This window comes from Dendrobates tinctorius, unplaced genomic scaffold (assembly GCF_039654945.1).
Source record: "Dendrobates tinctorius isolate UK_male_01 unplaced genomic scaffold, ASM3965494v1 ptg000099l, whole genome shotgun sequence".
Lineage (NCBI taxonomy): Eukaryota > Metazoa > Chordata > Amphibia > Anura > Dendrobatidae > Dendrobates > Dendrobates tinctorius.
In genome coordinates, this window is record NW_027361767.1 from 6,635,938 (window position 1) to 6,657,547 (window position 21,610).

General features: G+C 45.1%; 1 protein-coding gene across 1 annotated transcript in view; it reads left to right on the plus strand.

Annotated features, from left to right (window-relative positions):
• KANK2 (KN motif and ankyrin repeat domains 2) overlaps positions 1-21,610 on the plus strand; it is a 62,114-nt gene that overhangs the window by 18,194 nt on the left and 22,310 nt on the right. The window contains exon 2 of the mRNA XM_073587522.1: positions 4,528-4,596. The gene's annotated coding sequence lies outside the window, so the exon portion shown is untranslated. The remainder of the gene's footprint in view (positions 1-4,527; positions 4,597-21,610) is intronic.

Below are 21,610 nucleotides of genomic sequence, written 5' to 3' on the forward strand. Positions count from 1 at the left end.
TCTTTTCTTTTTCTATTGTCTTGTCTCTCTATGTTCTCTTTATCTTCTCTCCTCGGTTATTTCCTCTTCTGTCGTTCTCTTTTCTCTCCTCTTCATTCTCTCTTCTCTATCTTTTCTCTTTCTCTCCTCTTATGTCTGTTTTTGTTTTTTATCTTTCTTGTTTTCTTCACTTCTCTCTCTTTTTTCTTTCTTTCCTCTTCGGTCTCTATCTTTTCTCTTTTTATCCTTTTCTACTGTCTCTCTCCTCTTCTGTCTCTCTAGCTTCTCTTTATCTTTCTCTCCTCTCCTTTCTCTATTCTCTTTCCTCTTCTATCTCTCTCTTTTCTTCCTCTCCTCTTCTGTCTCTCTTCTCTCTTTTCTTTCTCCCCTCTATTTCTCTTGCCAGTTTTCCTTTTCTCTCTCTTTCCTTTGTCTCTCTATGACTCTGTGTTATCTGTTCTTTCTAGGTCTGTCTCCTGCCTTTCATATCCCTTTCAACTGTATGGCTACTTTTAGTCTCTCCTATCTCACACTCTTTTCTCTTGTGGCTTTTTCTTTCTTATCTCTTTCTTGATTTTTCTCTCTCTCTCATATATTTCCATTTTCTTTGTGTCACTTGTATATTTTCCTCTCTCTCTTCTCTCTCCTCTTCCTCTATATTTTCACATTATCAGTTTTCTCCTGTCGTATCCTCCCTTTTATTTTTTTATTGTCTCTCCTCTTTCTGTGGTATTTATCACGTTTTTCTCTTCCTCTATTGTGTTCCTCTCCTTTCTCTTTCTTTTCACTGTACTATCTCTCATGTCTCTCTTTCACTCTGTTCCTCTCTTCTCTCTCCTCTTTCTCTCATATATCTCTATTGTCTGCCATTTCTCTTTGTACTTTTCTCTATCTCTACTTTTTTGTATTTTTTTCTTTCTGTCTCACTTGTATTTCTCTCTGCTCAGTCTTTCCCTTCTTGCTTTATCTCATCTTTCTCTTTCCTTTATATTTATCTGTTTATTGTCTCTTTTCTCTCCTTTTATTTATTGTATTCTTTGTCTCTCTTCTCTCCCTCTTGTATTTTCTCATTCCTTTCTTTTTTTTATTCCTCTTTTCTCTACCTGTCTTGCATTAATCTTTCTTTTTATTTCTCTTTCTTTTCCTAGCTTTTTCTTTCTTTGTCTTTCTTTGTGCTTTTACTTTCTTTTCTTCTTTCCTTCTCTTTCCTTTTTCGTTCTCACTCCTTCCTTCTTTCTTTTTCCTTCCCATGTTCTTTCTTTTCTCTAAACTCTCTCTCTTTTATTTCTCTCCCACTATTTACTTCTTTCTCACCTTAGCAGTTTCTTCTCTTTGTTTTATTTCTTTCTCATACTGCCATTTTTTAGAATACCTTTTGTAACCAGTTGATGAGTTTATTGTTGGTTGGACCAGTTTGTTGCTGTTGGTTATTATCCCAAATGTTGTGTTTCTGTGGTCACTGTACATAATACTTACCGTAGTAACCAAAACCATCCCATTCATGACCATAATGCAATGAGAAAAGAAGCAAAAAGATTTTGCAATCTGCTGATTGGACCCAAAATGTGGCGCCACATGCCAAGTTTACAGCCCTTCCCCTATTAATAGCATTGTAGCTGTGAACGTCACAGATTCCACTTTCTTAGGATTTTTTTTTAGGAATATTCATATAAATGTCATGTGAATTTGGCTACAACTCTAGTACACGAATCCTCGAAACGCCCTCCTTTGGGAAGTGGGTTCAGAAAAGGAGGGTTCCCCAACTTTCTCCAGGTCAGGGGTGGCAGTAGGGTACACTCCCGATGGAGGCAGACACGATGGCCAACTGGGGAAGGCGGGCATCATCCCCCTTCTTCAGGATATTTTTAGGACATTTACGCTAAGGGTCTTTTTTTCTCTAATTAAATCCCCAATTTGGAGGTTTTCTGAGATCACTGATATTTCATTATAGAAAGAGCCGGCCTATTATTCAATCAGACACAGACAAATACCCTTTACTCACACTTTTAAGACACAAGACTAAATGTCAGACATCTCGTTGTGTAAGCGGGCCCAAACCAAGCCCCGAGAGCAATATGTGTCTGATTAAATGCTCTGGTAACGGGACAATCGCATCTCCAGCCCTGCCAAATGTGGAAGAATTCTTCAGGCCATTGTCTTCTGTAATAAAGACATTTTTTAGAAGGGAGGAGAAGCTGAAACTGTAGGACGTTATGAAAGAATTAAAGGTCATTTGGAGACCAAGAACTTCACGCAGACTTACATTACAATCGAGTTTTACAAGTCGAAAAGGGTCTGAGGCTTTCAAAGAGATAAGAAACATAGTAACTTAGTTAGCAAGGCCGAAAAGAGACATTGGTCCATCCAGCTCAGCCTATATTCCGTCAGAATAAATCCCCAAATCTACGTCCTTCTAAAGAACCTAATAACTGCAAGATACAATATTGTTACGCTCCAGGAAGACATCCGGGCCTCTCTTGAACCCCTCGACTGAGTTCGCCATCACCACCTCCTCAGACAAGGAATTCCAGATTCTCCCTGCCCTAAGAGTAAAGAATCATCTTCTATGTTAGTGGAAAACCTTCTCTCCTCCAGATGCAGAGAATGCCCCCTTGTGACCGCCACCTACCTTGGTATAAACAGAGATCCAAGTAGATCCAAATGGTTAACAGTTTGTACACCCCCTTCTAGATTTTGACCACTTTAGCTACAACAGGTCCATGCAATAACTTTAGACAAGCCTCTGCTGTCTGCAACCTTGGTCGATGGTAACTGATATTGTGACATATCTAAGAACATTTAGCTCAGTTGCAGCGCAAGGACAAGATGGGTTCATTGAGCAGGACCACTGAGTGCACAATGCCAGGTGTCAGCTGGAGTGGTCTAAAGGAAGCCAGCCTTGAATGTAAAAATGGAATGGTCACACATCAATGTCTAGCAGATGAATGAGTTAGCAGAGCTCGTTGAGTACACAATGCCAAGTTTCAGCTTCTGTGGTGTAAAGGACGTCAGCGTTGGCAGTGACCACATATCATGTCTAGCTAATGGATAGGTAAACTAGGTTAACGGAACAGGACCGCCGAGTGCACAGTGTGAGGTGTCAGCTGGAGTGGTGTGAAGGACGCCAGCCTTGAACTTGAAGGCGCTACTCTGGAGTGATCACTGTCTAATAGATGAATGGCACTAACCTAAGCTCGTTGAGTGCACAATGCCAGGTGTCAGCTGCTTTGGCATAAAGGACGTCGGCTGAGATGCAATGCCTAGATGAGCTCGTTGAGCAGGACCACCGGCTGCACACTGCCAGATGTCAGCTGAAGTGGTGTAAAGGTTGTCAGCCTTGAACGTGAAATGGAGCGGTCACACAACAGTGTCTAACAGAGCCCATCGAGTGCACAATGCCAAGTGTCAGCTTCTGTGGTGTAAAGGACATCAAAATAGGCACTACTCTGGAGTGACCACACATCATGTCTAGCAGCTGGATAGGTAACTGAGCAGGACCACCGAGTGCACAGTGCCAAGTGTCAGCTTATTTTTGTAAAGTCCATCAGCATTGAATGTGGAAGCACTTCTCCGGTGCGGTCACACATTACTGTCTATCACATGAATGAGAAACCTCGGCTCATGGAGTGCACAATGCCAGGTGTCAGCTGGAGTGGTGTAAAGGACGTCAGCATTGGACGTGGAAACCCTCTGATCACACATCTCTATCTAGCAGCTGAAGAAGGGGGGACCTGTATTTGAGGGATGTGAAGAGAATGTTTCCTGTCCAAGTGTTTAGTGTAAAGTTTGCTTGGGGAGGATTAATGGTTGAGGGACGACTTTCGTGGTTTGAGCCTCTTGGAAATCCTAATATTCCAACCCTAAATTCTCCTTTAAGGACGTCCACTGCACAATGCAAGGTCATGTTACTTCACTTTATGTATAAAGCCCCCCCACTAAGTTCCGTTCTTCATTGGTCGCCGCGGGGGGTCCTCCAGATATAAATGGCTCTTTGTATTTCTAGGCCGTCTCCAACCTCTGCCTAATAATACTCATGTGAAGCTGGAGACCAGTGGGTTAAAATAGTCTTATTGTCTTTCCAGTTTCTCCTGCTAATAATAATCATAATACTAATAATACGTATGGCAGTGGAATCTGTAGCCTCATTAATGGGTCACAGCCTGTATTTCTGTGAGAACATTAGGTACTGGGACTACCACCCTTATGAAGGTGACAACCTTTGTAGGGTGTCGGGCACAGGCTCTACGCGGGTGAGTCTATGTGCAATGGTCATACAGTTGTGTTCTCACATCAGAACTTTGATCCCTAAAGGGGTTTCCATATTGACGGCCTCTCCTTAGCGCAGGACGTCGATGTTTCATCTGACTCTCAACAACCCTGACCAACTGTTGGGCAGCGCCATATTTTCCACAGTGGCTCGATTTGGTATTGCAGCTCACTCTCATTTACCTGAGATTCAATCACCAGATGGAGAATTTTAAGTTGGAAATGTTCCCCCAACTTTCCATATAAAGGTCATGATTTGTTTTTTCACCCCTTTTTTTTCAGATGACTGGAAGATGACGTGATCTGCACACTCACATAGTGGATGTTTAATGTTTACATGCCATATATAAGGTCAGTATCGCTTTTTCATGTGGAGGGGGCTGGGCAGACTCCTTGTCACATAGCTCCTCCCTCCTGACTGTATCACCCTGTGATGTGAGGAGCAGACTCTATATCACATAGCTCCTCCCTCCTGACTGTGTCACCCTGTGATGTGAGGAGCAGACTCTATATCACATAGCTCCTCCCTCCTGACTGTGTCACCCTGTGATGTGAGGAGCAGACTCTATATCACATAGCTCCTCCCTCCTGACTGTATCACCCTGTGATGTGAGGAGCAGACTCTATATCACATAGCTCCTCCCTCCTGACTGTATCACCCTGTGATGTGAGGAGCAGACTCTATATCACATAGCTCCTCCCTCCTGACTGTGTCACCCTGTAGTGGGAGGAGCAGACTCCATGTCATATAGCTCCTCCCTCCTGACTGTTTCACCCTGTGGTGGCAGGAGTAGACTCCATATCACATAGCTCCTCCCTCCTGACTGTATCACTCTGGTGGGAGGAGCAGACTCCATGTCACACAGCTCCTCCCTCCTGACTGTGTCACCCTGTGTTGGGAGGAGGAGACTCCATGTCACTTGGCTCCTCCCTCCTGACTGTATCACCCTGTGGTGGGAGGAGTAGGTGCCATGTCACATAGCTCCTCCCTCCTGACTGTATCACCCTGTGGTTGGAGGAGCAGACTCCATGTCACATAGCTCCTCCCTCCTGACTGTATCACCCTGTGGTTGGAGGAGCAGACTCCATGTCACATAGCTCCTCCCTCCTGACTATCACCCTGTGGTGGGAGGAGTAGGCGCCATGTCACATAGCTCCTACCTCCTGACTGTATCACCCTGTGGTGGGAGGAGCAGACTCCATGTCACATAGCTCCTACCTCCTGACTGTATCAGCCTGTGGTGGGAGGAGCAGACTCCATGTCACATAGCTCCTCCCTCCTGACTGTATTACGCTGTGGTGGTGGAAGGAGCAGACTCCATATCACATAGCTCCTCCCTCCTGACAGTCACCCTGTGGTGAGAGGAGCAGACTCCATGTCACATAGCTCCTCCCTCCTGACTGTATCACCCTGTGGTGAGAGGAGCAGACTCCATGTCACATAGCTCCTCCCTCCTGACTGTATCACCCTGTGGTGAGAGGAGCAGACTCCATGTCACATAGCTTCTCCCTCCTGACTGTATTACGCTGTGGTGGAAGGAGCAGACTCCATATCACATAGCTCCTCCCTCCTGACAGTCACCCTGTGGTGAGAGGAGCAGACTCCATGTCACATAGCTTCTCCCTCCTGACTGTATTACGCTGTGGTGGAAGGAGCAGACTCCATATCACATAGCTCCTCCCTCCTGACAGTCACCCTGTGGTGAGAGGAGCAGACTCCATGTCACATAGCTCCTCCCTCCTGGCTGTATCACCCTGTGGTGGGAGGAGCAGACTCCTATCACCCACTTTCACACTAAGGTTAGAATAGTCAGTAAATCTGAGCATAATGAGCATTATGGGAAGAACATGCAGACTCCAGGCAGAGGTGGCCCGACCTGTTTTGAACCCGTCACCCCAATGCTACAAGATAACTGCCCCAGATATTCATCCAGTAGGATCAGTCCCGCCTCTTGGATATTTGGGTTGTAAGTCCCATCAGTGATTGGGAATGACTTGATTCTGACCCCCATGCTTTCTGCGTAGTCTGGCCGTATGATGGGACCTGCATCCTCTAGCCCTATAAGCCCAGCCATGGGGTAACCTTTCTCTGCCTGCCTCTAGGGATTAAGATGAGTCTGAACCCCCGACTGGAATGTGTCAGGGAGTGAGGGGCCCTGGGAGATGTCATTCCTCCCCAACTACTGGTTTCCTCTTTAATCTCCTGCCAGGAGGAGGGAAGTGTGGAGTCTGCTCTCTGTCACTGAGGAAGAATGAGGGTTCGGGGGGCCACATTCTTAACCTCTTGGTGTGTGTGCATGTTGTGTCTATACCTCCCTGCAGCTTGATGCGTTTTTTCCGTTTTAGCGACATCTAAATATATTCTCAGTGAGTTTTGACGTGTCATAACTGCATGGATCACTGCTCCATATTCATTCATTCATTCATTTGACATTTATCACAGGGCTCCTAATTTATCAAACAGAGCCCGTGAGCCGGATTCATTGGTAATTTCCTCTGCTTGTCCCAATAACATATTAGAGCAAGGGTGCACAACATTTTTTTTGATCTAGAAGCCACATTGAACCAATCCGAAGGGCTGCCAAAAATGTATAAGTGTATTTACATGAATACATCTTCAGAACCAAGTTTTGAGTATGATTTTGAGAGTTTCTGCTCCAAAAAGATCAATGTGAACACATCCACACTTAAACTGAGTTTTTGGAGCAGAAAGTCTATTAAATTCTCATCATAAACTCAAAACTAATTTTTTAGGATTTTTAGCTTTATTAAGAAGCACGGTATGGATTGTTACATGAGCAGAACCACTGTCAGTACATGAAAGCAGTGCCAGAACCACTGTCAGTACATGAAAGCAGTGCCAGAACCACTGTCAGTACATGAAAGCAGTGCCAGAACCACTGTCAGTACATGAGAGCAGTGCCAGAACCACTGTCAGTACATGAAAGCAGTGCCAGAACCACTGTCAGTACATGAGAGCAGTGCCAGAACCACTGTCAGTACATGAGAGCAGTGCCAGAATCACTGTTAGTACATGAAAGCAGTGCCAGAACCACTCTGTACATGAAAGCAGTGCCAGAACCACTGCCTGTACATGAAAGCAGTGCCAGAACCACTGTCTGTACATGAGAGCAGTGCCAGAACCACTGTCAGTACTTGAAAGCAGTGCCAGAACCACTGTCAGTACATGAAAGCAGTGCCAGAACCACTGTACATGAAAGCAGTGCCAGAACCACCGTCAGTACATGAAAGCAGTGCCAGAACCACTGTCAGTACATGAAAGCAGTGCCAGAACCACCGTCAGTACATGAAAGCAGTGCCAGAACCACCGTCAGTACATGAAAGCAGTGCCAGAACCACCGTCAGTACATGAATACCTCACCATGCTTAGTACAGTGATCAATTGCAGTTTCAGGTCAGCCTCATATACACTTGTATTAAGTAGACCTGCAACTCCCAATATGTCTTTAACAATGGTAAGGAGATACTGGGAGTTGTTGTTACCAGCCATTATCAGACTGTGGACCCTGAGGAACCTTATAGGTGACATCTTCTCCTATAGTTCCAATCCCTTTTGTCTCCATCTAGTACAGATGTCGTGATGAGATTTCATGCCCAGAGCTCATATCTGCAGACTTCCGTCTTCTCTGCCTCCAGCAGCACATCCCGACACGGTGCCCATAAAAATAAACGTATCATTATACTGCCCCATAAATAAAGATATCTCCTATACTGCACTCCTGAATAAATAATTGGCCCTTACTGTGATTCCTGTAAAAAATGTGCTTCCCACACTGCTCCTCTCCTTAATATTCTCCCACCCTCTGCCCCTCTCCATAATGTCCCTCCCATATTGCCCCTTTAAGTAATGTCCCCAAACACTGCCTATCTCCCTAATGTCGTCCCCATACAGCTCCTCTCTGTTATATTGCCACCCACACAGCTCCTCCCTGTAATGTCTCAATGTTAGTTGTACATATATTGCAGAGCACAAGTCTGCATAAAGACTTCAGTCTGCAGTGTGATTTCCTATAAGTGTGTTCTAGAAGTGTGAAGATTAATTTAAGAATTAAAACCAGAATTGAACCAGAAGGGAACTGAAGGTAACTGTACACAGTCACTGTAAACAATGTTTCTGTTTGTTTTCACTTTCACCCCAATAATCCTTCACTTTCTGCTAATTCCCCTAATCCCTACTCCTAGTAAGGAACTGTTCATCTCTTCTTCAATCCTCCCCATCCACCTCACCTCCGCCTCAAAACTGTTCCTTAATATACAATCCTCTGTCTCCAAACACAGACAGCCCCCTCATGCCCTCTCCTGCTCCCACCTGCTAACACTTTCTCTGCTCCTTCTCACTGCTGGTGATATCTCTCCAAATCCTGGTCCTCCTCACCACATTCCCACAGTCATTTCTACCTCCCATCCACGCTCTATCACAACCTTCCGTAACCTCTCCAACCTTATACCCATTCACCCAGCCCCCGCTTCCCCAGTCCCACTAACAGGAGCTCTGTGGAACGCTCGCTCTGTCTGCAACAAGCTTTCCTACATCCATGATCTTTTTGTCACTACCAAACTTTCCTTCCTCGCCATCACCGAAACCTGGCTCACCCCTTCTGACACAGCCTCTCCTGCTGCACTTTCGTATGGCGGCTTCCACCTTTCTCACACCCCCCGCCCCAGCAGCAAACATGGCGGAGGAGTTGGTTTTCTCCTGTCAGATACCTGCTCCTTCACCCCAATCCCACTGCCACCCTGTTACCCTCCCTTCCTTTGAGGTGCACTCTGTGCGCATCTACTCCCCCTCCAACTGGCTGTCATCTACCGCCCCCCAGGGCCAGCCACCACCTTCTTTGACCACTTCACCACCTGGTTACTTCATTTCCTTTCCGCGGACATCCCTACTATCATCTTGGGCGACTTCAACATCCCCATTGACACTTCCCTCTCAGCTGCCACTAAACTTCTATCTCTCACTTCCTCCTTCGGCCTCACTCAATGGTCTTCTACATCCACCCATAAAGATGGCCACACACTGGACCTCATCTTCACCCGCCTCTGCTCCCTATCTAACCTCTCTAACTCACCTCTCCCTGCTCACATTCCCTTCCCTCTTCACTCCATGTCTACAATCCCCACCCCACAAACTTTCACACCCTCGCAGGAATCTTAAACACCTTGACCTACACTCATTCTCTGAATCCCTCCTCCCTCTCACAGATATAAGTTCCTTCACAATGCAGATGACGCTGCTGCTCTATATAACACCACAATAGCTGTAGCTTTGGAATCCGCTGCCCCACTTACACATACCAAAACTCGCAAAATCAACAGACAGCCCTGGCACACCAGCCTGACCAAAGAGCTGAGGCGAGCTTCCAGGGCTGCTGAGCGCAGATGGAAAAGATCCCACTCCAACGAGCACTTCATCGCATTCAAACAGTCCCTCACTACTTTCAAGACCACACTCGCCACAGCTAAACAAACCTACTTCTCATCTCTCATATCCTCCCTGTCTCACAACCCTAAACAGTTATTCAACACCTTCAATTCTCTCCTCCGCCCCCCAGCACCTCCTCCCTCCCCACTCATCTCAGCTGAAGACTTTGCCTCATTTTTCAAGCAGAAAATTGATAACATCAGGGACAGTTTTGGTCAACAACCCCCAGAGCCCTTCCTCCTGACTTCCCAGCCCTCCACCTTCAAAACCAACTTCTCCACCATTACAGAAGATCGACTCTCCACTCTACTCTCAAGATCACATCTCACCACCTGTGCACTCGACCCAATCCCATCCCTCTTCATACCAAACCTCACCACAGTCTTCATCCCAACCCTAACCCATCTCTTCAACCTATCACTAACAACTGGTGTTTTCCCCTCAAGCTTTAAACATGCCTCCATCACACCTATCCTCAAAAAGCCCTCTCTTGACCCATCCTCTGTATCTAGCTATCGCCCTATATCACTTCTCCCCTACGCCTCCAAGCTACTGGAACAACACGTCTACCTTGAACTGTCCTCCCATCTCTCTTCTTGCTCCCTCTTCTACCGCTTACAATCTGGCTTCCGGTCACACCACTCCACTGAAACTGCCCTTACTAAGGTCACCAATGACCTCTTAACCGCCAAGAGCAAGCGACACTACTCTGTCCTCCTCCTCCTGGACCTGTCGGCTGCCTTTGACACAGTGGACCATTCCCTATTATTACAGACCCTCTCATCCCTCGGCATCACAGACTTGGCCCTATCCTGGATCTCATCATACCTAACAGACCGGACATTCAGCGTCTCCCACTCACACACCACCTCCTCACCTCGCCCACTATCTGTCGGAGTCCCACAAGGTTCAGTCCTTGGGCCCCTGCTGTTCTCTATTTACACCTTTGGCCTGGGACAGCTCATAGAATCTCATGGCTTTCAGTATCATCTTTACGCTGATGACACACAGATCTACATCTCTGGACCAGATATCACCTCCCTACTAAACAGAATCCCTCAATGTCTGTCCACTATTTCATCCTTCTTCTCCGCTAGATTTCTGAAACTCAACATGGACAAAACAGAATTCATCATCTTTCCCCCATCTCACGTGACCCCCCCCTACGAACCTATCCATTACAGTAAATGACTGCCCACTCTCCCCAGTCCCACAAGCTCGCTGCCTCGGAGTATTCCTTGACGCTGATCTCTCCTTCAAACCACATATCCAAGCCCTTTCCACTTCCTGCCGACTTCAACTCAAAAATATTTCACGAATCCGTTCATTCCTCACCCAAGAATCTGCAAAAACCCTAGTCCATGCCCTCATCATCTCTCGCCTTGACTACTGCAACCTCATGCTCTGTGGCCTCCCCTCAAACACTCTCGCACCCCACCAATCTATTCTAAACTCTGCTGCCCGACTAATCCACCTGTCCCCCCGCTATTCCCCAGCTTCTCCCCTCTGTCAATCCCTTCACTGGCTCCCAATTGCCCAGAGACTCCATTACAAAACCCTAGCCATGACATACAAAGCCATCCACAACCTGTCTCCTCCATACTTCTGTGACCTCGTCTCCCGGTACTTTCCCGCACGCAACCTCCGATCCTCACAAGATCTCCTTCTCTACTCCCCTCTTATCTCCTCTTCCCACAATCGCATACAAGATTTCTCTCGCGCATCACCCCTACTCTGGAACTCTCTACCACAACATATCAGACTCTCACCTACCATCGAAACCTTCAAAAAGAGCCTGAAGACCCACCTCTCCCGACAAGCCTACAACCTGCAGTAACCACCGATCGACCAAACCGCTGCACGACCAGCTCTACCCTCGCCTACTGTATTCGCACCCATCCCTTGTAGATTGTGAGCCCTCGCGGGCAGGGTCCTCTCTCCTCCTGTACCAGTTATGACTTGTATTGTTTAACATTATTATACTTGTTTTTATGTATACCCCTCCTTACATGTAAAGCGCCATGGAATAAATGGCGCTATAACAATAAATAATAATAATAATAATGTCACCCCACACAGCTCCCCTCCATAATGTTGCCCCCCACAGCTCCTCTTCATAATATTACCCCTCACACAGCTATTCTCTGTACTAATACCCCCCACACAGCTCCTCTCCTTAAAATCACCCCCACACACAGCTCCTCTCCATAATGTCACCACACACAGCTCCTCTCCATAATATCTCCACACACAGCTCCTCTCCATAACGTCACCACACACTGCTCCTCTCCATAATATCTCCACAAACAGCTCCTCTCCATAATGTCACAACACACTGCTCCTCTCCATAATATCTCCACACACAGCTCCTCTCCATAACATCACCACACACTGCTCCTCTCCATAATATCTCCACACACAGCTCCTCTCCATAACGTCACCACACACTGCTCCTCTCCATAATATCTCCACACACAGCTCCTTTCCATAATGTCACCACACACTGCTCCTCTCCATAATATCTCCACACACTGCTCCTCTCCATAATGTCACCACACACTGCTCCTCTCCATATCTCCACACACTGCTCCTCTCCATAATGTCACCACACACTGCTCCTCTCCATAATATCTCCACACACAGCTCCTCTCCATAATATCACCACACACTGCTCCTCTCCATAATATCTCCACACACAGCTCCTCTCCATAATATCTCCACACACAGCTCCTCTCCATAGTGTCACCACACACTCTTCTCTCCATAATATCTCCACACACAGCTCCTCTCCATAACGTCACCACACACTGCTCCTCTCCATAATATCACCACACACTGCTTCTCTCATAATATCTCCACACACAGCTCCTCTCTATAATGTCACCACACACTGATCCTCTCCATAATATCTCCACACGCAGCTCCTTTCCATAATGTCACCACACACTGCTCCTCTCCATAATATCTCCACACACAGCTCCTCTCCATAATATCTCCACACACAGCTCCTCTCCATAATATCTCCACACACAGCTCCTCTCTATAATGTCACCACACACAGCTCCTTTCCATAATATCTCCACACACAGCTCCTCTCCATAATATCTCCACACACAGCTCCTCTCCATAATATCTCCACACACAGCTCCTCTCCATAATATCTCCACACACAGCTCCTCTCCATAATGTCACCACACACTGCTTCTCTCCATAATATCTCCACACACAGCTCCTCTCCATAATGTCACCACACACTGCTTCTCTCCATAATATCTCCACACACAGCTCCTCTCCATAACGTCACCACACACAGCTCCTCTCCATAATATCTCCACACACAGCTCCTCTCCATAATGTCACCACACACTGCTTCTCTCCATAATATCTCCACACACAGCTCCTCTCCATAATGTCACCACACACTGCTTCTCTCCATAATATCTCCACACACAGCTCCTCTCCATAACGTCACCACACACAGCTCCTCTCCATAATATCTCCACACACAGCTCCTCTCCATAATATCTCCACACACAGCTCCTCTCCATAATGTCTCCACACACAGCTCCTCTCCATAATATCTCCACACACAGCTCCTCTCCATAATATCTCCACACACAGCTCCTCTCCATAATATCTCCACACACAGCTCCTCTCCATAATATCTCCACACACAGCTCCTCTCCATAATATCTCCATACACAGCTCCTCTCCATAATATCTCCACACACAGCTCCTCTCCATAATATCTCCACACACAGCTCCTCTCCATAATATCTCCACACACAGCTCCTCTCCATAACATCACCACACACTGCTCCTCTCCATAATATCTCCACACACAGCTCCTTTCCATAATGTCACCACACACTGCTCCTCTCCATAATATCCCCCCACATGGTTTCATTCTGTGATTCTTCCCCTCAGAATTCCCCTCTCCATAATATTCCCCCACAGCTCCTCTTAACATTCCACCACACAGCTCCTCTCTGTAATTTCTCCTCCCACAGCTCCTCTCTATAATATCCTCCACAAAAACTCCTCTTCATAATTTCCCCCCACAAGAAGGGCCCCATTGACCCTCTGCTACATAAGATACCAGCATTATAAGTGGTACATGCTGGAGTGGGCCCCATCGCAGATATTGCATTAGGGCCTAGAAGCTTCATCCTCTGTTCACTAGTAATTGTGAGCCATTGAAGTCATTTACAGTTTTTCTGGTAATTTACTCTTATAACAGTGCTGGGTCTTTTTGCCTATTTCGTCACTCTTCTTTTTTTTTTTTTTTAAGAATTCTGCTTGTATCCTTAGATAATAGGGATTGAAGTTAATGTATGTTAGCTATGTAACACATACCCTAATAATGTCCAAACGAAACATCAACTTTATTCCCTTTTTGTAGTCAATGCAATTACTCTTTACATCTAAAATGGTGTTGCAGCTTTCAAGTAAGTGTTACATCTCATCCTAGTGTTGTATTCACAGGTACACTGCTCAGTATTGCTGTATAAAATCTTTCATGCTGTTGTTCATGAGCATGTGCTATATAAAGAGAGGAGACCAGGAGTGTCTCAAGTCTCTGTGGGTTGTATATGGGAGACATCGTAGCAGTCAGTCTCCACCCACTTGCTCAAAATTAGAGTCTGATAATAAATGCAGATAGAAGCTACATGATGAACAAAAATAAGGTTATTCTTTATGTGTACACACACACGGCCGCTTATTCAGAAAACGTGTCTGCGAGATCAGGTATGGTTTCTGGTAAGTGTTTTACCTCACCACAGAGTTCACAGCCAACATGCTCAGTATAGCTGTATAATACCATAGTATGCCTTCAATAAAGTGCTATACAGTGAAAAATTACTAAGACAACACCATGACTCAATAATGCCGCCACATTGTACTTAATTAATACATAGTTATGTTTGTCAAACATGTGGAGCATGGTGAGGAAAGTTATGGAGTGCAATTATTCTTTACATCTAAAACAGTGTTTCTGCTTTCTAGTAAGTGTTATCTCTCAATCCAGTGTTGTATTCACAGCTGCACTGCCCAGTACAGTTGTATAATGTGCTCCATGCTGCTGCTCCTAAACATGTGCTACATGAAGACAGGAAATCAGGAATCCCTAAATTCTCTGTGCTGTATATGGAAGACATCATAGCAGCTAGTCTGCACACACCTACTCACCGACAATTGTAAACTTAGAGATAGTGACTGGTGACAACTGCAGCTATACAATGACCAGAAATAAAGTTATTGTACATACACATACACGACTGCTTATTCAACAGCCACCAGCAACAATAGGTATGCTTTTTGGTAAGTGTTTTACTTCATTCCAGTGCTGGATTCACAACCACAATGCTCAGTACTGCTGGATAATGTCCTCCATGCTCCTGTTTCTGAACATATGCTACATAAAGACTCTATGTAAGAAACTCCTCAAGTCTCTGCGTGCTGTATGTGTGAGAGATTATATCAGCTAGTCTCCACCCTGTAGCTCAGAGACAACTGAAAATGCCGCCAGATGGTGCTGATTTTTATCGACACAATGCCATGTGGAAGCTACAGTAAGAAAATCAATGTTTTTTCAGTGCAGATTTCACCCTTTTTAGCCCGGTAATAAGCAGATGTCAGGTGGAGTCTAGTGTTCACTTGCTGCCTGCTACATTTACTTTCCCGGACAAGGATAAAGTACATGACAGCTCCTGTTATGACATTTAGCTGATGAACACGTCCATTGTGTTATTCTTCACTCGCTCTAATTTGGAACATTCCAACATGTTATACGGCGCACATGACATCACAACTCTCCAGTTTTAAGCTATAAATGACAGTATTCACAAAAATCCTCTTCCTTTAGCGCCTATGTTTTACTTGAGCAATGTCTTTTTACTCCCCTGACAATGCCCTAATATTGTGCCGATATAAGGAGTTATTCATTACAAAGCCATATTGGGTGTAAATAATGCCGCCATGCAGTGCCAATAAAAAGGACCGTACATTACACACATTGCACTACCATATAATACATTCACTAAAGCGCTATACAGAGAAAAAGTACTTAGGCCATACAGTGCCCCTAATAATACCGCCACATAGTGATTAAATAGTACAATCATAGTGAGGACAGGGTGGTAAAACCCACCAAGTTATGGAGGGAGGTCCTATAGTAAGTGCCCCTTTTCTCATGTCATGATCTTAGTTTCCCTGCGCCTATTAATTACAAGCAGGACATTCCTTATGGCTTTAGGTTTCATTTCAGCTTTCCCAACTAATTCTTCTTCTTCTTATATCTGTCTTGTAATTACAAGGATTTCAGTCCTATATGGGACGTCCCTGGTCTCCCCTGACCTGACTTTTTCCCGTGGGGCTGCGATGAAGAGGCGTAATTGGCGGGAATCCAGGCAGTAACTAGAGTGGGTTAGAAATGTTTATTTATAGAGAAAATTAATTCCATATAAGGGGACGGGATGGGAGAGAGGGGGCTGGCATGGGGAGAAGAGACTCCGGGCTGGTACAGGCAGAAGGGTCAGGAGGCAGCTTCATTTCACTTCTGTGGACCTGATAGTGGAATATATATATATATTTATGTTTTCAAGCCTATCAGAGTCACTCGTAGCCAACATAATGTAAATATCTATGCACAAGAATATAACTACTATAATACTGCCCCCTATGTACAAGAATATAACTACTATAATACTGCTCCCTATATACAAGAATATAAGCACTATAATACTGCCCCCTATGTACAAGAATATAACTACTATAATACTGCTCCCTATATACAAGAATATAAGCACTATAATACTGCACCTATGTACAAGAATATAACTACTATAATACTGCTCCCTATATACAAGAATATAAGCACTATAATACTGCACCTATGTACAAGAATATAACTACTATAATACTGCCCCTATGTACAAGAATATAACTGCTATAATACTGCCCCCTATGTACAAGAATATAACTACTATAATACTGCCCCTATGTACAAGAATATAACTGCTATAATACTGCCCCCTATGTACAAGAATATAACTACTATAATACTGCCCCTATGTACACGAATATAGCTACTATAATACTGCCCCCTATGTACAAGAATATAACTACTATAATACTGCCCCCTATGTACAAGAATATAACTACTATAATACTGCCCCCTAAGTACAAGAATATAACTACTATAATACTGCCCCCTAAGTACAAGAATATAACTACTATAATACTGCCCCCTATGTACAAGAATATAACTACTATAAAACTGCCCCCTATGTACAAGAATATAACTACTATAATACTGCCCCTATGTACACGAATATAGCTACTATAATACTGCCCCCTATGTACAAGAATATAAATACTATAATACTGCCCCCTATGTACAAGAATATAACTACTATAATACTGCCCCCTATGTACAAGAATATAACTACCATAATACTGCCCCTATGTACAAGAATATAAGTACTATAATACTGCCCCCTATGTCCAAGAATATAACTACTATAATACTGCCCCCATGTACAAGAATATAACTACTATAATACTGCCCCTATGTACAAGAATATAACTGCTATAATACTATGTACAAGAATATAACTACTATAATACTGCTCTCTATGCACAAATGAAAAAGTCACTAATATAGAGGATTTCACGATCCCTTAGACTGGAGAATCTGTGAGCTGGCGGTTGCTGGTTAGGACATAACTTGTCATTGGCTTACAGAGATTTTCTACACGAGCAGACACTTGATATGATCTCAGCGCGGCTGATAAATGCTGATATTATCCTGTAATTAGGCAGAACGTTCCTGTCATTAGCGGTTATTACGCCCATAGCATTTTCACAGCATCATTTTCGTGGGTTACTTTTTCCATACAGCTGTTCTTCAGCTTCACAATGTTTCCATAATATGTTCTTGACATGGCCGCAGTGACACTATTACATGTTCATCGTCCATATGTAGCGGCACTAATGACTATTGTATGTATTGTGTGGTGGGCAGTGCTGTATACTGGATAACTGTGCCACTATGGTGGTGTTTGGCAATATTATCTTGGCACTTAATTGCAGTATTATGTGGGCTTTTTCAGGCAAAATTATTTTGGCAATACTTATGGGTAGTATGTGGGCTGTATATGGCGATATTATCGTAACACTATATGGTACTACCATATAGTGTTAAGATAATACCGCCATATACTGTAGGTGGGGTGTATATGTCAGGGTTAACATCTATGGCATGGACAGATCAGTATTATGGTGGCTCTGTATGGTGGCAAAACCCTTGTTGGCACCCACAGCAGTCAGACGGTTTTTGTAGTTGATGATGAGGTTTGTGCACATGTCAGGAGGAATTTTGCTCCACTCCTCTTTGCAGATCATCTCTAAATCAGTAAGATTTTGAGGCTGTCGCTCGGCAACTCGGAGCTTCAACTCCCTTCATAAGTTTTCTATGGGATGAAGGTCTGGAGACTGGCTAGGCCACTCCATGACCTTAACGTGCTTCTTTTTGAGCCACTCCTTTGTTGCCTTAGCTGTATGTTTTGGGTCATTTTCTTGCTGGAAGACCCAGCCATGACCCATTTTTAATGTCCTGGCGGAGGGAAGGAGGTTGTCACTCAGGATTTTACGGTACATGGCTCCATTTATTCTCCCATTGATGCGGTGAAGTAGTCCTGTGCCCTTAGCAGAGAAACACCCCCAAAACATAATGTTCCCACCTCCATGCTTGACAGTGGGGACGGTGTTCTTTGGGTCATAGGCAGCATTCTCCAGTGGGCCCAGGCACTGACACCTGCTGGCATACAGGGCTGGTAGCTGCCTAGGGCCCCCGCTACTCCAGGGGCTCCCAGCCAGTGGCATGTTGCTAAAAGCGGCACACCACGCAACCTGTGAGTCAGGGAGGCCTGCCCTTTGCTCCCCCAGGGGACCATAAGAAAGGGGGGGCCCGGCACCAGCGCCGCCCCCCAGTGCATGCCGCATTCAACTGTATCGGCATCATATTCAGATGCCAATACAGCTGAAAGCAATAATGGAGGAGAGAGCGTTAGATGATGCTCCCTCTCCCATCATTCCCCTCTACCCCTGACACAGCAGGTGTGCAATGACATCACTTCATCACGTACCCGCTGTGTTCCGGGCAGATGGCAGTGCAGCTGCTGATACCATAGCGGAGCCGGAATCAGCGTGGGAACAAGGATGAGAGGTGAGTATTGTGTTTGTTTTATATATATGGTGGGAGCTACATTATATTCCATGTGGGGGGACTGCATTATATTCTGGGGGGGATGCATTATACCCTATGAGTGGGGCTGCATTATACCCTATGAGGGGGTCAACGTTATAACCTATGAATGGTTTGCATTATACCCTATGAAGGGGCTGCACTATATTCTGTGGGGAACTGTATTATACTTTGAGGGGGGCTGCATTGTACCCTATGAGGGGGCTACATTATATTCTATGGGGGGGCAGCATTATGCCCTATGAGGGTGGCTGCATTTTTCCCTATGAGGGGGGCTGCATTCTACCCTATGTGGGGACTGCATTATACCCTATGAGGGGGGCTGTATTATACCCTATGAGAGGGGCATCCTAATACCCTATGTGGGGGGCTGCATTATATTCTGTGGGGGCTGCATTATACTCTGAAGGGGTTGCATTACATTCTTTGGGGGGCTACATTATATTATGTGGGGAGTCTATATTATATTCTATGGGGGCTGCATTATATTCTATGGGGGGACTGCATTATATTCTATGGGAAGCTGCATTATATTCTATGAGAGGGGGCTGCATTATACCCTATGAGGGGGCTACCCCAAATCCTGCTATTTAATTAAGACTTGTACTACCTTACATTATACCGATATTAGCATGTTTTACGGCACATTTGGTGGTCTTGTATTTATTTCTATGTAGCTACATAATGGGCCTCAAGAATGATTTTCTCTGGTGGGACCAAGGTGCTGCAGTCCGACGCTAGGCGTAATGTGTTACCAATGGTTTTCTTGGTGACTGTGGTCTCAGCTGCCTTGAGATCATTAACAAGTTCTCCCCGTGTAGTTTTAGGCTGATCCTCTCACCTTCCTCATGATCAAGGATACCACACGAGGTGAGATTTTGCATGGTGCTCCAGATCGATGTCAATTGACAGTCATTTTGTATTTCTTCCATTTTCTTACTATTGCACCAACAGTTGTCTCCTTCTCACCCAGCGTCTTACTTATGGTTTTGTAGCCCATTCCAGCTTTGTGCAGGTCTATGATCTTGTCCATGACATCCTTATCAAGCTCTTTGGTCTTGCCCATGTTGTAAAGGTTAGAGTCTGACTGATTAATTGAGTCTGTGGACAGGAGTCTTTTATAAAGGTGACTATGTAAGGCTAGTTTCACATTTGCGTTTGGAGGCGCGGCGGACGCTCGCCGTGAAGCTCCCCCCCCCCCCCCCCCTGCCGCACATCCTCCGGTCAGCTCCGCCTATGGGCGCATGCTGCTGCATGTACTGGCTTAACCCCTTAATGTCCAATGACGGACATAGTCCGTCATCAGACATTTCCCCTGCTTTGATGAGGGCTCCGGCGCTGAGCCCGCATCAAAGCCGGGACATGTCAGCTGTTATGAACAGCTGACATGTGCCCGCAATAGGCGCGAGCGGAATCGCCGTCCGCCCGCGCCTATTAACTAGTTAAATTCCGCTGTCAATGCTGACAGCGGGCATTTAAATAGCATTTCCGGCCGCCAGGCCGGAAATGACGTCATCGCCGACCCCCGTCACGTGATCGGGGTCGGCGTCATGTTGCCTGGACAACCAGAGGTCTCTATGAGACCTCTATGGTTGTTCCAGGCATATGGCTTTCAGCGCCACCCGGTGGTCGGCGCTGAAAGCACAGCAGTAAATCTGCTACATATGGGCGATCTGCTCATCGCTCATATGTAGCAGAGCCGATCGGGTTGCGCAAGCGTCTAGCCTCCTATGGAGACTATTGAAGCATGCCAAAAGTAAAAAAAAAAAAAAAAAATGTTCAAAAATAAAAAAAAATTAAACCTAAAAGTTCAAATCACCCCCCTTTCGCCCCAATCAAAATAAAACAGTAAAAAAAAAATCCCACATACACATATTAGGTATCGCCGTGTTCAGAATCGCCCGATCTATCAATAAAAAAAAAGCATTAACCCGATCACTAAACGGCATAGCAAGAAAAAAATTAAAAACGCCAGAATTACGTTTTTTTGGTCACCAAGACATTGCATTAAAATGCAATAACGGGTGATCAAAAGAACGTATCTGCACAAAAGTGGGATCATTAAAAACGTCAGTCCAGCACGGAAAAAATAAGCCCTCACCCGACCCCAGATCATGAAAAATGGAGATGCTACGGGTCTTGGAAAATTGCGCAAATTTTTTTTTTTTTTTTAGCAAACTTTGGAATTTTTTTTCACCACTTAGATAAAAGAGGACATAGACATGTTTGGTGTCTATGAACTCGTAATGACCTGGAGAATCACAATGGCAGGTCAGATTTAGCATCTAGTGAACCTAACAAAAAAGCCAAGCAAAAAACAAGTGTGGGATTGCACTTTTTTTTGCAATTTCACCGCACTTGGAATTTTTTTTCCTGTTTTCGAGTACACGATATGGTAAAACCAATGATGTCATTTAAAAGTACAACTCGTCCTGCAAAAAATAAGCCCTCACATGGCCATATAAACTGAAAAATAAAAAAGTTATGGCTCTGGAAAGAAGGGGAGGGAAAAATGAAAATGTAAAACCAAAAATACCCCTGGTCATTAAGGGGTTAAGCAGGGGGACACGTCTGGCACTGCAGGATCTGAGTCCCTGGCGGCATAGTGTGTTACTGATGGTAGCCTTTGTTACAGTGGTCCCAGGTCTATGCAG